The sequence below is a fragment of the Stegodyphus dumicola genome, chromosome 8, assembly GCF_044657685.1.
Source record: "Stegodyphus dumicola isolate Sdum_Otavi_A_Nest chromosome 8, ASM4465768v1".
Taxonomy (NCBI): domain Eukaryota; kingdom Metazoa; phylum Arthropoda; class Arachnida; order Araneae; family Eresidae; genus Stegodyphus; species Stegodyphus dumicola.
In genome coordinates, this window is record NC_140775.1 from 147,899,809 (window position 1) to 147,917,772 (window position 17,964).

The 17,964-nt window shown below is 32.9% G+C and overlaps 1 long non-coding RNA gene across 1 annotated transcript; it reads left to right on the plus strand.

Annotated features, from left to right (window-relative positions):
• Positions 1-7,984: 7,984 nt before the first annotated feature.
• Positions 7,985-17,521, plus strand: LOC118179752 (uncharacterized). The gene is made up of 3 exons (XR_015042898.1): positions 7,985-8,120; positions 8,506-8,746; positions 17,139-17,521. It is a non-coding gene; the product is annotated as an uncharacterized LOC118179752 (long non-coding RNA).
• Positions 17,522-17,964: the final 443 nt, after the last annotated feature.

Below are 17,964 nucleotides of genomic sequence, written 5' to 3' on the forward strand. Positions count from 1 at the left end.
TTCATGCAGTTTCGGGGGAGTGAAATGTCGAACATTTGTTGTTCTATTGTTCAAAGCTCAAGGAAGGACGAAAGGAACTCATTTCTAGGTTAAACTCTGTGAATATTACACTTCCTCCCCCTCTTCACGTATTTGTCCAACATAAAATGGCTTTCTCTTTCATCTGTAAATTTATCTCTTACGTGTCCTCTGTGAATTTGTAAGTTTATTTTATTTTGTGTTGTGTTGTTGTATTTGTTTGTTTTTTTTTTTTACTTACCTCTGTAAGCCTTGTGTAATACTATGTGGTGCACAGGTACAAAAAGATCCTTAAGTTATTCACCTTTAAAGATTAGGCATGTGTTTAGATTAAGTGAAATTAGGTTGAGTTTATAGGATGAGACGTCAAAACAATTGAGTAGTTTCAAATGCTTGGCTGAGTAGTTGACTTTTAAATGACCGAGAATTACGCAGATTATTAATCTTATGTTATTTAATCCGAAATCGTTATTATAAATGTCTTGTTTTGCACAATAATGCATCTTTCTACCGGTCAATAACCACTTCACAGAGCTTCGAAATGAGTATATGCCCTCAGTCATCTCGTGTGTCCACATTTGCCTCTTTGCAATTATGTTCACTTCCCCAAAATTAAAGTATCCATTCAAAGGAAAGCTTTCCATCTGCTCTTAAAGACTTTCCAAAAACAAACTTCTAAAACCCTTCTCTATAAATACCTGTCACATTTTTTTAAGAGAGGAAGTTGCATCAATATAAATTGTAATGTTTCTATTATATATATATATATATAATATGTCGATCCTTTCCACCAACATGTTATTACTGGAGATCTTAATATCATTGAAGATGTAGAATTACGAACCCTTATGCAACTTGGCACCAAACTTCGTCCTACTTTCGGTATTAATAAGCACGTTTGCCTCAAACAATTCAATAATGATCTTGATAAATTTATTATGGTACTAGATCCAATTTACCTACTACAACTTTTCTTGAATAGAAAGCTGCACTAATTAAAGAATTTCAACGTTTGCTGTTCAAGTCACCTTTTTTCAACTCTTTACACAATAAAAAACGTCTAGAGGATCTAATTAAAAAATTGCAAGATAACTTTATTATCACGAAGATTGACAAAGCAAGCAACAATTTTAGTGTTATTTGACAACAATTCTACTTCAACCTTCTGCATAAATAGTTAAATAACACCTGCACCAAAAAATCACTACCAGTACTAAGATTCTTCTCAATAAATTTAACGCACTCCATAAAAGGCTAAAAATACATCCCCAGAAATATAACAACAGGTTTGCCAATCTCTATGCCTTACCTAAATTTCATAAGTCTCCAATAAAATTCAGGTTCATAGCTAATAGTACCAAAAGTTATCTCAAAGAAATAGATTATCTTTTTGCACAAAAACTTCGTATGATACGTGACCTAATTAATAACTATGATTTTGAGGATCTGCATTGCAACTGGATGATCTCTAGTAACGAACTAGTTCTTAAAACTGTAAATTCACTTAAAATAGACCATATCCAATGCTACGACTTTGAAAACCTCTATACTTCTCTACCACTTGAAGAAGTTTTTACAAGTTTATTAGCTCTTCCAGATTTATTTCCGCAAATTTCTATCATTCTCAGCAACGAAAAATGGCAACTATTCCTCTCCAACGTGCTCTTCAATAATTTTATTCAATTTAACAATAGCATCTTTAAACAAGTACAGGGAATCCCAATGGGTGATAATTTTTCAAGCTCTGTCTGTGAATTATTCCTTTTTACAAAAGAATTGACCTTTGTCCGTTCACTCAGTACAGAAGAACGTATATTTTACCAACACATCTATAGATATATTGATGATGTCATTGCATTTAATAACTACAACAAAATAGAAGTAGCTAATATCTACCCTACATGCTTAAAACTAAATAAAACAAATACAGAACAGCATAATGTAGTCTACCTTGATTTACATATTATTGATTACAATTTTATAAAAGTTTACGACAAAAGAAGAGAATTTAATTTTTCCTCACTGAAATTAACTAACTGGAATTCAAATATTTCCAAAAGAGTCATACTTCACACAATTTATTCACAGCTACTCAGAATAAAAAGAATCTGCAATACTGCAAAACACTTACAAGAAGAAATACTATACTTCGTAACTATTTTGAAAAGTAACCTAATTCCTCATAAAATAATTAAAAATACCCTAAAAAAAGCTGGCATTAGCCTTATCTATTTTTAGATTTTTTGAATTAGATAATGATATTTTATCCCTAAAGCCCGAAGGACGGTATAAGGTGGATGGCTGATTCAGAGAATCTAATGTAAAAAATGTACAGATAATTCTTGTTTATACATTATCTTTCCTCCAAAATTTTGGCACATTACTTTTAATACTATTGTTTAAATAGTTTTAAATTTCTATAATGGCCAATTTTACTGCTTTTATTAACAAATCGGGCCTTTTCGTTTTTCATAGTAGCTTGATCGCCCGCTAGCTTGAAGAATTACGACTTTTTATTAACAAATGGCTGTTTTTTCCTTTTACTCTTGCTTTTGTGGCCAAGTTTAGTAGTTTTAGCTGAATTAGCCATTTTCACTTTCAGTAACAATTTTTTCTTCCAACTACATGACTGACGCCATTTTGAAATCTTTTCACGTTTTTCCGAGCTTTCCGACCCCCTTCGAAAATTAGAGACGAGTTACAGCTAACGGACAGTCTTTTCGTATTGGCTGATGCCCACAGAACATCGCTCCCCCTACTTACGTCACACGACTGAAGTACACAGAAGGGAATTACAACTACTTTTCAACTTAGTTTTAAGAGGAAGAGTTCTGCATCGCCACAGGTCAGTTTTTTCTGTTTCTTTTGTTCAAACTTTTTTCTTGATCTTAGCAAGACCCACTATGTTAGTTTTCATATTAATTTTCTTTTAAATTTAATTACAGGTTTCTAAAATCTATAAAATTATAAATCTTTAAGCTTGCAGGCCCAGCCCGTATGTTTTTGTATTTTTAGGACTAATAGCAGACCGCTATTTATTTTCATTTTTATTTTTATTTTAGTCTTGATTTTAGATGTAATCGGAATAGTTTTTGCATATTTTAACACCTTAATGTGTCATTTTGTGCGGACGCGTCAGTAAATTGGAACAGAGAATTGAGACTAATAAATTTTCCAAGACACTTTGTCTAAATTAAAAAAATTTTGTAGCGAAAAAGTTTCAATTGTCTGTTTCGGCGAAACGCGTAATGGGGTTAGCTTGATTCGACGTTCAAATCAGAAATTTCCCTTGAAAAGCCAGTTTGGAAGTCGAGTTCAGCTAATTTACCATTTTCCGCTTTCTATTTTTATCTGATTTTGTTTTTTTAATGTTTTACTTGTTACTTGGTTTGATTTTCATATGTATTAATTTTTCAAATGGCGCATCCATAGGTATTTTACTGTAATTTTTTGCCTTTACTAGTTTCCAACGCTGAGTATTTTACTGTGTTTTTTTCCTTTCTCGTGTAGCATATTTCTCACCCTTCAATGACATTGTTTCTTAAAACGTGTTGAACTTTTTGGAGCCACAGCTCCTGGTAACTTTTAGGCAAGCTTACTACAATTTCTAATTTACTTATTTTGCAGCATATTGCGCAAAATGTTATCTAGACCAAATTGGTCATACAGTATTGTAATAACTACCTTGCTTGTTATATATATGCACCGGTTAATTAACTGCATACTGTGAATAATACACAGTAAAAATTTCGATTACTTGAACTTCAGCTAGTCTAATTATAACCGAATTTTGGTCAAAATTAGGAATTCTAAAGCAAGACAAAGGGAATACCGAAACGTACTGTTCGAAACTGATAGTAATTCACAGTGGAATTTTCAAAATTTGCTTTTTGAGGACGGACCCTTCAGTTTTGGTTTTTTGAAACTTGAGTATATTTGGAACGAGTTTCCGCTTTATTCCATAAAAGCGAAATTTCTATTCACAATATACCTATGTCGTAACGTATACTTTCACATTTAGTATCTAGCAAAATAAAATAAGTTTTAAGAATTTTACAGTTTCGATCATATCCATATTTTAGTAAAAATATATGAAATATAATTTTTATGTTAAATTTCTTACAAAAAATTATTCAAACAGCTAGTTTTTCCTCATACTGTTACGGGTAATTTAAAAATGTACTCTATATGCGAATTAGTAATCTTAAAAATTATCAAAAATTATAGAATTCAGAATACTAATTTTAAGATTAGATCACTAGGTGGAACAGAATAAACTCTTCATTGTATTGATAAAAGTTTTGGACAAACTTTATTTGTCTATCATTTGGTAAATACATTTTAGTTCTTTGTTCCCTAAGTTTTATTTAAACTTAATTTGCAGCTAAATGCCTGGAAAATGAAAAGCAATCTTTTTGAAAGGTACTGTTAAGTTTAAAAAGAATTTGATAAACATATAAAATTTATGAACTGTTGAGAAAAACTGACAATTTTTGTGTCAACAGTGAAAGCAAAATTTTCTGAAAGAAGGAAACTGGAAGAAAGCGCAGCAGTTTTTAGAAAATCTGTTCCAGAGAAATTGCGTATTCAAAGGCGAAAATATCTGGACATATTTTGTTAAAGTTTTTCATTCACTAAAGTTTTCAAAATGCTTCCAATGAACTAGCTTATGCTAAAGAAAAAGACATGATGATTAACATCAGAGTTGAATAGGAAGGGGACTATTTTTCAGCGAAACTGATTTATAAGCGTAAATTACGTTTTAGAATTTTATATAGGCGAAGAATCCAAAAATTTCTCAGCTGACTTTGTTAAAGATTTTAGAATTCAACAAAAAAAAAAAAAAAAAAAGTTTCGGATATCAGCTAAAGAAGTTTTCAGAGTTGATGAAAGGGCCCACCAGCGGCCGAGCGGTAACGTCGCTGAACACTGGTAGTTCGGTCCGAGGTTCGAATCCCGCGAACGGGCTGGCTGCATGGGGCCCTCGGGGCTTTCCCCATGTGCAACGTGTATACGAGCCAGTTTCCCTTAAAAAGTCCTCCACGAAGGCATCCCTCCCTTAAGGCAGATATCCCTCGAGTGCTTTGCCGTAATCTAATAAACCAAACCAACCAGAGTTGATGAAACCAATTTTCTCCTTCATCTCACGCTTTTCACATGCTTAGTCACTAACCCTTTCAGGGGCGTGGTTTCGCCTTGAAACCGCATTTTCAACATTTTTTTTTAATTTAGAAAATTTGGGTTTTTTTTTTTTTTCTCAAAACCGCTGCTAAAATTAAATTACTTCTTAAAGCTGATAACAGATGAAAACACTCACAGTTGCGTTTTTATTATGCTTCTCTTAGCGGTCGCTTTTCTCATGCTTCTAGTTCATAGTAAAATAATTGTACGCATCTTAATTTATTTTATTTTTACATATAATTTTCTTAGTTTTTAACATAATTTTTAAAAATATTTCATAGTTTTATGTAAGTAATTTAGTGCATTATTAGTTACTTTTTGTCTCAAACTTTTTTGTTTCCTGTTTTAAATTTTTTATTCATAATTAAAAATGCGTGTTTATGTAAATATTACTTACTTCATTAGTTGTTCAGTAATTTACTAGTATAATCTGCAATTTGGGTTACGTTCAGATACTTTTCAGCAAAGTAAAGATAAATAAGCAAATGTTTAGTCTTAAATGCTCTAGACGGGCGCTGGTTTCAAAGCGAAACCGGTCCCCTTTTCAAAAAGGGGGACGAAAAAATTTTTTTAAAACTCATTTATGTTGTCTATAGGACCATTGCATGTCATTATGCTTACTTTTTCATAACTTTTAAAAAATCACATTGCGCCCCTGAAAGGGCTAAGGATGTCGAGTAGTCATGGCTAAAATCGTTAACTATTTTACTCTGACCAAATACTGATGAAATGGAAGGCGATGCATCTGCTCATAAGAGCATCGCAAAAAGGAAGAGGTTTCAAAAGTTTTTATGTTAAATAAAAAAGAGTGGACAACTGCAGATTTATCTGCAGAATGCCTCAAAAGAATCAAAAAAGAAAAAAATATTTTTGTGTAATGCTCTTTGATTTTTGCTATTTAAAAAAAAATTAAAATTTTGAACTTATTTTAAAATAATGATAATATTTTAACAAATTAGAGGCTCGGTGGCGCAGTGACTAGCTCATCGCGCAGCAGCACCACAGGTCCGGGGTTCGATCCCTGGGCTGGGTAAATGTCGACTCAAGCTTTCATCCCTTGATTTCCATCCTTTGGATCTATAAAATGAGTACCAAGTTCGCTTGGGGACTAAACACTGGGAGTCCTGCGACCAAGCTGACCACTTGTTCAAGGCATATGCTTACGTACCCCGGGGACCACGGTCAAGAAAGCAGATTTCGGGGCACTGCAGGCATTGGCCCGCTAGGGCTGTTACGCCACTGAGTTTTTCTTTATTTTAATAAATTAAAAGTAAGACAGTAAAACTGTGTAAAGCAATGGAAAACAGTATGTACATATTATTATAAATTAAACTGTCTATTATATATCATTTTAATTTACACATTGCCTTCCTCAATGGCCCATTGGAAGACATATTAATCGTGCTTTAACACATTTCTCTTTTAATATATGCGGTTTTCAAATGCATTTTGGCGTATACTAAGTCACAAAGTATTTTTTGGTTCAAATTTTTGGTTCATGTAGTTCAAATAAATGTAGTTAAACTCCAAAAACATTTATATGAGCAAATGTACTTTATAAGTACACAATCCGAATGAATAAATAGAAATTCTTAAAATGATTACTTGAAGAACCACGCAACTTAAATACTTAAAATAAAATTCTAAAAATAGCAACTGTGATGTGACAATGTAATATAAAGTAAAAATATTTGCAAAATAAATAAATAAAAATAAAAAAATAAACGATGCATTGTTTTTTCCGTACATACAAAATAAAAGTGAAAGTGAAAAGGTTAACATAAACTGAGGACTTCGCCAAATGAATCAATCACTCTTGACGGCAAGTGAAAAAATTGCACTAAACCATACTCCCATTAAGTTTTCACTAAACTTTACAAAATTTGATTCTTAGACATAATTTGAATCATCGAAATGAAATAAGAGAAAAATCGGCATGTCATTTCTAGAAAAGTCCATTTGAGTTGAAACTGGCCTGCTAGAACAACGCTATACATAATATGCCCTAAGTCGCGCTTTCGAGACATGGAAAAATGCAACTTGAATTTCGTCAGTCGGACTAGTAGAACGGGAGATTTCGGGACACAACTCTTTTGGGGGAGGGGGGATGAACGGTGCAATCAAATCAAACTTATTTTAATGTGACAAAAAATTAAACTATAAAGCAACAAATAACAGCATATATAAAATTATCATTACAAGAACTGTCTAATATATATCATTTACTGTAGCTGATAAATATTATTCTTGGGAGAATATTCCTGTAAAGTTATATAGAGATTTGTGTTTATTTGATAATATTTTGTTTTTAAGTATATCTGTAGTGTTATGTGTGATTTTTATTTATTTATTCAAGGCATTTTATGTAATAATTTTATTGTGTATTTTTGTTTAATCGAACTTGAGCCCATCTATTGTGCCTACGTGTATTTATTTCATACATTATGGTGTAGGTTTCACAATTCTGAATCGATCGGCCTTTAAGCTATGAATATATTCCGTTAGAAGCTGAGATATACGTAGAAACTTTCCTAGTGGGTTTTAACGATAATTTTTATTTCCGCTTAAATTCGTAAAATGTCGTTAATTATAAGACACTGGGAATTTCCGGCAACTGCATTTTCGAGCTTTAAAGGAGACTTTATTCGAAGTTCCAAGAAGTGTTGAGTAACACTATAAATACAGCTGAGTTTAGATTTGTCGGTCTGTTAGTTCATAGAGTTCAACGGTCATTTCAGAACTGTGCTTTTATACGGAGTTTTTCCCCAATGCTCGGCATTTTAAACTCTTTGAGTGATCTGCGACATTCCTCGTGTGTTGAAGAGAATTTGTCTTAGTGTTCCTCTTGAACTATTTATAATAGTTTACTTGGGTGACAGCTGCTACTGAATAAATGGTCAATTTCTTCATGTTCAACTGAGGTAGTTATGAAAGAATTCTCTACGAACCCATAACGTGCAACAATATTTTGGTTTCCTTTCGTTGGTAAACCTTGTTGAAATTGTTTTGCTTGTTTGAATCTGAAACAAATGGCAGTTAAATTCTTGTCTAAAAATAGATAGTATGTAAAAATGAAATAAAAAAATTGCAAGCGTTTTTCAAAAATCTCTTCTGCATTATTGATTTCACATATAAGGGTTTTAATTTCGATTATTTGAGCTTTTAAGGCCACCTAGTTTTCAAATTTAGTTAGAAAAAAATTAAAAGGAGCAATAAAATTACAAATTGCTATAATAAACTGGATTGTGGATACCAATTTTAACCTAAAGGTGGAAATAAAAGTAAAAATATTTGTTTGTTTTTCAGCTGTGCTACAAAAAGATGAAGTTGACGTAAAGAAAAATGATGCTTTACGTAGTCTGTCAGAATTTCCGCAGGAAAACTGTTCTAATTTCTCATTAAAAGAGATTTCCGAAAGCTTTCTTCCATCTATGATGCATAACAGTGACGCCAATCAGGACAAACCTAAGCCCGAATCATCAGTGAAAAATAGCAAAGATATGTGTGCAGTTTCGTTGGAGAAAGATTGTGAGGATAGCAAAAAAGAGTAAGTACCTTTTTCTAATATAGCAATTCTTTGTTAATAACACAACCCTATACTAACAAAGAGGTTCCCAAAATGGGAGCTTGCAAGACAGCAAAAAAAAAAAAAAAAAAAAAAAAGGGTAAGTGTCTTTTTCTAATATATAGTAATTCTTTCTTAATAACATACTCTACTACCAACGTGAGTCGAGGAGTTTTGAAATTTTATTTGCTTGGTTACATGCATTCTGCTTCGGAGTTTGGCTTAAATGATATGATTAGCATGCAACAAATATCAAGATAGTTCCCTTATGTTCACGTAATTTATTTGAACATGATATATGCAAACAACTGTTTTCAATAGCGAGAGAAGCATTCCGCTAATTAAGAAAGTATATTATGGTGAATTAATTCTTTCTTGAAGTGATACCACTGCCTATAAACGTTGTTAAAATTCTAAGGAAAAATTATGTTAGTTATAGGAAAGTTAAAGTGAGTAATACATTAGGCACTGGACTAGGAGTCAAATTTCATAGATAAGTAAATGGTATGAAAATTAATCAAAAAGTATAGCAAAGTACACGCATAAATTATGCTTCGTAATAAGTTAAAATGTTTTCTGTTTAATAGAATGTAGTTAAAAATACCAAATTTAGTAATGAAACAACAGTCTTTAAGATTTTACTGAAAATGAAGTAAAAATTTTTGTGTGTTAGTAAAATCTGGCTTGAAATGAAAAAGATAGAAGAAAACATGAGTTTTTTTTCAAATACTCGCTTGATATGTAATACAATAAATTAAAATATAATAATTGTTCATCAATGCAATACAACAATTTTGTACTATTAATTGTTCCTTTCGAATGTGATAAAGAAGTAAATTTTGAGTCAGAGAGAAACATTTTTACAAAACAATGATTCTGGTCTTTAAGTAATCAAAGCGTTCTAAAAGTTGATGTTTCTTATAAAGATACTGATATTTTCTTAGACATGTTTCGTATCTCCTTTCCATACTATAAAAGGAAAGTATGCTAAAATTAAATAAATAAATTGATATTTCTTATAAATTACGTTACATTAATAAAAAAATGTTTCCCAAAAGTCTAGGTAATGAAAAACAGTGGTCGTAATAAATTTTTAAAAAGTTCGTAGTACATTAAAATTTTGCTACGTATCCATGAATTCATAAAGCCAAAAAAAAAAAAAAAAAAAAAAAAAAAAAAAAAAAAAAACCTAATTTATCATGATCTCTTGGTTACGGTATATTCCATTATCGTTCAAAAACTTTATGCCTTTTTGTTGAAATAAATTTGAACCTGAATATTCAGAAAACGAAATTACCCTGATTTATTAAATTCCCCTAAGGGTAGAATGCAGTCTTCAAACGGAAGATTTTAGAATAAAAAATGGATTATAGATAAGAGTAAGATAAAAATATTTCATTGTTTTTCATGCACAATTCGTGAAACTAGTTAAGGTAAGGTACAAACTTGTCCCATTCGAAACATTTTCCGAAAAAAATATCCAATCCTTGTTCATGTTTTCCATACTCAGATGCTGATTTTGTTGGAAATCTGACATTTTCTTCATCCATTTTATATTTCAGTATTGCTGTTTACCACGAGAAGAAGATTTTTTCTTGAATATTGAATACTTCTCTTATAGGTCTGAAAGTGTTCTGGTAATTTGCATTATAAACTAATGTGATTGAAAGTACCTAGATATATGACAATTATCTTGAATGTTTAATTAATATGAAGGGAAGAATGCTCCTCATGTGCAGAACAGAACAAGTTTGGCTTAGAATCTTCTCCAGGAACGATTTTTTTTAAGTCTTTATATGCTTTTCAGCATCTATCAATTTTCATTGTGATCCTATCTTTTCTCTAATTTGTGAAGAATTCCTAATTGAATACTTGCATTTGAAATTTTTTTAGCTGAGTTTAAAGTATATATGTGTTTTGATGAATGCGTGGGGCAATGCGGAACTATAGCATCGATTGGTTCTAAGCATTCATACTGTATCTCTTTATCTTAAGAATACAACCGTTTAAAAGGGAAAATGTGTTTAATACAAGGTAACCAAAAAAGACCTTGCCGTTTTGGACAATCAGAATGAAAAAGTCATAAAACAAATAATAATCACCACTAATCCTCAAAGTAATCACCATCGGCATCCAGTGCGTTTTGCCAAAGAGTGGCTAGCTGTGCGATGCCGTCGCGGTAAAGCTCAGGAGTCTTGGCCGCAAAGAAGTCCGCGAGGGCCTTTTCGAGATCTGGCCGGTTGTTGAAGGATTTCCCACGAAGATGGTTGTCCAGGGAAGGAAACGGTGGTGGTCTGTTGGCGCGAGGTCTGAGGAGTATGGTGGATGGGTTAGTGTCTCCCAGCCCAATCGCTGGATGGTGCCTCTGGCCTCCCGAGCCGCATACGGTCTCGCAATGTCAGGGAGGAGGAGTACCCTTTTACGATTGCCAGTGTTGGCTCTTTATGCATCAGTGTCTGATGCACACGTTACAATTGCTGCGAGTACAGGCCTGCTGTGATGGTTTGCCCCACTGGCAGGAGCTCATGGTGCGCCACTTGGTGACTAGTCCACCAGATACAAAGGATGATATTGCGTGGGTGAAGAGAAGGCGTCGCAGTGTGAGGCACAGTGTCTCGTGGTGACAACTAATGTCTGGAACGCCTGGGTGGGTCATACTCAGGCGGTCAACGCTGGTGACCTTGTCAACGCTGGTGTCACTTGTCAACGCTGGTGAGTACTTGATCAAATATGTATGCATTGCGGTGCCGAATAAACAATGACAAACAGGCAGCGACACGCTGTTGCTTGTTTGCATCGGACAAGTGGGTACCGATGCTTGTTTGCATCGGTATCCACTTGCTTAGCTTGTTCCACTTGCTTAGCTGCCTTTCATATGCGGTGCAAATGGAGTCTGATCATTTCATCAGATAAGCAAACTCGCCACATGTTTGGCTACTGAAATTCCCTATGGTTGCTTTAAGGGCTTCATCGTCCAGCGCTTGTGGCCGACCGCTGCCGAACTCCCATTCTAACCACTGCATCTCCTTATTTGGCGACTATTTTTATGTTGGGGTTCACTCTTCCAGTGTCATATCAGAAACGGCAAGAGCTTTTTTTTTTTTTTGGTTACCTTATACTTTATGGAGTGTATTTTATTTACTTATCATGTATGATCTTCATGAGAAGTTTAATGCTATATGTCGAAGAATGATTTGGCTCAAGTGTTTAAGCAAAATAATGCTTTTTTGAAAATGTGGCTTTTTTTTTAATTAAGTCATACTAAAATGTATTAAAATTTCGTTTAAGTCGTACTCAAAAAGGCTGTAAGAGTTCAGCGTTAAGTAATGTCAGTTTGAAATGCAAATCTTATGTTAGAATGAAAGCATTGAAAATTTTAAGTTGGATCATTATTATTTGGAATTCATGTCAAAATTTAAACTGGAATTAATTCATGTCATTAAATTCCAGCTTAAATGTTTTTTCAAACAGAAAAATATATGTTAGTTTACTTTTGAAGAAATAGAAGTATATATTAATAAGTATTTAGAACAAGGAGGAAAAAGTTAAGGGTAAAATAAAAATCTAACAAGAAACAAGTTTAAAGACTAAAAGAATTTACGTTTATAAAACGTAAAAGAAGAAAGTGTAAAAGGAAAAAATTAAAATTTACTTTTGAAGTACATACAGAAGGAAAAAAATAAAAACAAAAATATCGTTTGTGAAAACAGAAATTAAACTAAATTTTAAAAAAATTAAACGTATAAAAATATATATTACTTTTATAAAATAAATAAAATGAAAAATGTAAAATTACATTCTTAAAAATAAAAAGCGAAAAGAAAAAAGTAAATAAACTTACAAAAATAAATATTACTTTTATAAAATAAGAAAGTTAAATGCAAAAAAGAATTATAAAGTAAAATGAGTTGTCCTAGTTACTTATGCTCACTTGTCTGACAGTGACATCAGCCCAAGCTTACAAAATTCCTCTTGGCAAGGAACTCAAGATACGCCTGTCGTTGGCAACAGGCTTGAGCACCATACGGGTGACAGTACGATTTAGCTCAGTGCCATCCTCAATTTTGATGGAGGGCACCCCGAGAGGACGGGTCCGAGACCCTCTCCCGTTAAACCAAACCTCATCAGAGGACTTTCGGCAAAGAATATGTATTCCGTTGCCAAATCCCTTAACGAATTTCCCCTCTTCTTTCTAGCGGCGTAGAAGACAATCTGGTTTACATTACGTCTATGGAGCCTTTCCTTCTTTACATAGACGTTCTTTGCTTTCGGCTCGCCGCATATTTAGAGTGCCGCCATGCCTCCCGACGCTATACATTTACAAACATCCATGCCTTCTCTGGGATTTGAACCCGGGCCCTTTTGCACAGCAGTGAGCTACGCTAACCACGGTATCGGTTGGACGCCAAGTAAAATAAATGAAAAGGAAAAATGAACCTTGTGGAAAAATTATTACATTTTTAGAAATAAAATGTAGAAACATTAATTTGAGAAATTAAAAGTAAAATTTACGTTTGCGAAAGCAAAAGATGGAATAAAAATGAAAAAAAAAAAATCAATTTACTAAAAGTCAGAAGAAAAGAGAAAGCAACAAAAAATATGCTTGTAAAATAAAAAAGAAAAATTTTAAATGCGGGAAAATCTTACATTTAAAACAGCAAAGAATAAAGTAATGATTTAGAAAGCTAAAATATAATCTACGTCCACTTCAAGAAGCAAAACATTCTGATTAGTTGAAAGACGAAGCATATTGTTAGCGAGAAGCGGAATTGGTCTTAAAGTTGTTTTCGTTCGCCGTCGCGGAAGCGCAAAGGTGTGAAGCGATTTTCATGCCAAGGAAGGCTTGCGCATGCGCAATCCTCCAGCCTAGTGACTAGCGCCGGCGCAAGGTCATCCGGGCCCGCCTGCAAGATAGCTGAAGTTACCCGCCCCCTTTTTTATAAATTTTTGTATAGGAGAAGGAAGTTTTGAAGAAAGCATCCGTTGAATTTTTTTTAACAATTTATAGAGAATAATTTATTTTCTGCATTTCATATTTACAAATTTTTCTATAATTTCTTTTGCATCTATCTCTTGGCAGATTTCATTTTCAGTGGCAATCAAAGCTAGATTTATGAGACTTTACTGCGATATAAGAATGCTAACTATTATTCTCAATATGATCTTTAAGTTCGGGAAGCACAAATTATTTGACACAATTAAAGTTCAGAATATCGAATGGGTCTTTCATACTGGCTGTAAAAATGTCTTTCGAAGCTACTATTTCGTCATAAAGTTCTTCTACATTAATATCCTTATTGTCACCCTACTGTAACATTTTTCTAATTTACTGCATTTTATTTTCAAATTTGCATTATCGATTTCAGATAAATTACCCAGAAAACTAAAATTACCTCAGTGATTTTTAATTGCCTAAAATCTTTCATTTAATGATACCCAAGCATTATCCGAAATTCTAAAAAAAGACACTTTCCCTAGACTTCTCTGAAGATTAAGAGGATTCGTCAGCATGCTCGTAATCGAAGGGACATTTCTTTTTCCTTCGTCGGACTTCTTCAAAAGTTTTGAGCTGTGGCTCGCCATCCACTTCGACACTCAGTTTTTTGGCTTTCTCAAGAATACTTCTATATTCTTCAATGAATATTTTTAAGTTACTTATTGTCTTTAAGGCTAGTGTAATACTAAACCACTTTCTTGCCATTGTTTGGTGATTGGATTAATTTAAGCAAATTGTGTCAAAGTATCAAGGAACAAATAAATTTATAACTCTTGATTTTCAAACAGACTTCGTGCTTCATGTTGCAGTTCTTTTGAAAAGCATTCACCTTCGGATATTTCAAAAAGACCGTTATAGATTTCTCCTAGTTGATATCTTAAAGGTCAAATGGCTTCAATTTTGCTTTCTTATCGAGTGTTGGTTTTAAGGTTAAACTGGAAATGTTTTTCAAAAGAACTGCCCATCTCTTAGGAGAAGAAGAAAATAAATTGTATAATTCTTAAATTGTCGAAAAAAAAATTAACTGCATCTGCATTCACTTTTGCTGCATCGTTAATCATTAAATTTAAGCTATGAGCTTAACAAGGATGATAAAACGCACGAGGATTTATTTTTAAGATATTATTTTGAAGACCATTTTTCTTCCCTGTCATATTTGTGCCGTTGTCATATCCCTGGCCTCTCATATCAGCAAAGGAATGTTCACATTTCCATTACTGTCTCACAGACCGTTACCTGTAGAATCATCAACTTTAATAAAGCCTAAAAAGTGCTCCTCGATTTCTGCCGCACCTTCATTGCAGAGGACAAAACGTATGACAGCCCTCATCTGTTCAGTTTTGCTAATATCGGGAGTAAAATCTAAAATTATAGGATAATACTTGGCTTTTCGAAGAGGTAGTAAGATTTTCTCTCTTATACTACTGCCAATAATTTGCAACATTTCATTTTGACTGTTTTTGCTTAGATAATAAATTCTGTCTATTGCTAGCTTTAGGTAGTAATACTCCTTATACGTAAAATTCCATAACTGGACAGAACTTTGCAAACAATTCCAATAATTTTAAGATGTATCCATTGTCTTTTAGGTACAGCACATCAGATGAGCCTCGAAAGGCTAAATTCTGACTGCCAAGAAATTTTATAATCAAAACCAGTTTTCCTAATACGTTTGACCATTTTTTTCTCATTTCATACATCTCTTGTATTTAGGAATCAATTATTATTACATTTTTCAAACTTTTCTCAAGCTCTTTTCTTTTTAAGAAATTTTTCATATGTGCTCGACTAGTCTCATGCCTATGTAAAACTTTAGATACATTTATCCAATCATCATAGTCTTTTACGAGGCTACTACTGTCACTCGATGCAAATAGTTTGCAACAAAAGCGAAAAACAGAATTTGTATGTGTTGAATATAATAGCCACGAATGGGAAACTAATTCTCCCTTTTCCTTTTTTCTGTTGTAACATGTAACACTAAATTTACATCCATTATTACTTTTCGGATACATTAAACCTTTCTTTTGAATAGGCCCCATATCAGACAAAGTCATCTTCACTTTGTCGTTAAAGAGTTGGCCACTTTTCAGGATCATCAAAATCAATATGAAGAAAGGAATTTTCATTTATGCCAGTCTCGTCCATCGAATTATCTAAATAATCTTTAACTTCAGATTCATTTAATTCCATGCTTGGATCATCACATTCTTTTGCATTAAGAAAAAAGAGCTCTGTGTCGTCGGCCGATCGGCGCCCGCCTGCAAAGAATGTCTTGCAAGCCCGCTTCCGCCGACCCTGCTAGTGACATCATGGTAGTTTCCGTTGCACAAAGTCAAATGATCAAAGAGGATTCAAGAGACAAAGCTCAGATCTCCCAAGCCAGAGGTAGCAGATTCGATTCCAGCTTTTTAAAACTCGTACAGTTCTATAAAAGTTATTCATTGACAATTACTGTATTAAATAATGAAATCAATCAAAAATAACGTACTAAATAATTAAACACATTAGGTAATTAAAGGAATCATTCCAAAACACGTGGTTCAAAACGTCGTTGCCACAAAAAACTATTGTTGTTGCCACAAAATAAAAACGAAACTATGTATGACGTCGTTTAAACATGACAATGTCACTTCCACTTGTCTTTTGATTCCAAGACGGCGGAGGATATGCCCTTTTTTCTGTGACGTCACGTTGTCGCGAGTGATTTTTCCTTAAAATTCGGCATCCCTCTTCGGTAATACTCGAAAAGTGTTTTCTCGGCTTGACTAAACCACGAATTACGTTGTCCTAGTGTTATATACTTCTTTTACTGAGCGTAAGAAATAGTCTCTAATAATCAAACTCAATCATTGGAAGCTCAATGCGCGTGACGCAACTTCTTCATGAATGCTTTGAAATTAGAAGTGCAAGGCCCGTTTGTCTTATGGCTTGTTCTTCATAACTTAAGAACCATTTATTTCTTTAATTTTCAAACTTTTTCTTAATTTTTGCGAGCAGGCGCTTCAGGTGTATCACAGTAATACTGACAATCAACATTTTCTTAGATTTTTTTATAAAATTCTTAGATTCCTTTCTCCACGTTTTACGAGCATTTCTGTTAAAGAAGAAAAATGAAAGGTTAAAACATTGATTTAGAAAAGTAACGCAACTTTCTTGACAAAGGAAGTAATCTAATATTTAATTTCAGAGTATGGTGTTTGAGATTTTCATTATTCTCCAAGTTCTAGAATTAATTTCAATGTATTTTATGTTAAACACTTTCAGATATTTTAATGCCTAAGGTTACATTTAATCAAGATAAATAATGATTCGATTAAACAGACTTTCAATTTTAATGCAATATTTTCTAATTTACATATTCTTAAAAATTTTCAGGTATGAAAAAGAAAGCCTAAAGGAAGATAAAGTGAAAATACGTTACAGAGTATACGCCGATATAGCCCATGTTTTCCTTGCCATTTCATTGATTTCTCTTATTAGGTTTTTACAAATATTCATTTTAAATTACTATCAACCTTCCACTACGTTTGGAATTTTTTTTAAAGGTTTTTGCTTCGCATATACTTTTGTTGTATATTTTCTCAGTTTTCACTATTTAATTGTGACATCTATTTCCCTGTGGCAAAATATCGCATATCTTAAAATTGCAGATGCAAGAATAAAAGAGCTTTCAGTGTAAATAAAAATGTAATTCGACAATTTTTCCCCCTTTCTTTCTCTCTCTCTTTTCCTTTCCCAGTTTCAATAAAATATCATTCACGAAATATTTTTTATGTTTTTCATTGTGTGTTTTTATTAATTAAGTTGTATTTATTGTATTTTTACATCTCTGAGTCCTGTTTAACGAAAGATGATTTAAGATTAAGTTTGGAATGGAATGTTATAGCATAAGACCATTTGACACTTAAGACATTTGAAATAATATTTAATAAAAGGGCAAATATTAGTTAATACAGGATGTTAAAATAATAAATTAAAATGAAGAAGATATATTCGTATCTGTTTTTAAACCAAAAGGATTTTTTCACAAATGATGCTGCTTGGCAAGCTACACTGCTGGCCATTAACATTGCTGCACAGGAAGGAATGATCTAACGAATGTCAAAATCACACGAAAGGAAGAAGAGTTTGGAATATGCAAATGATTAGCATTTCAGCGCATTTATACGACGCAGGAGGGAGAAACGACGTCTGAAGTACT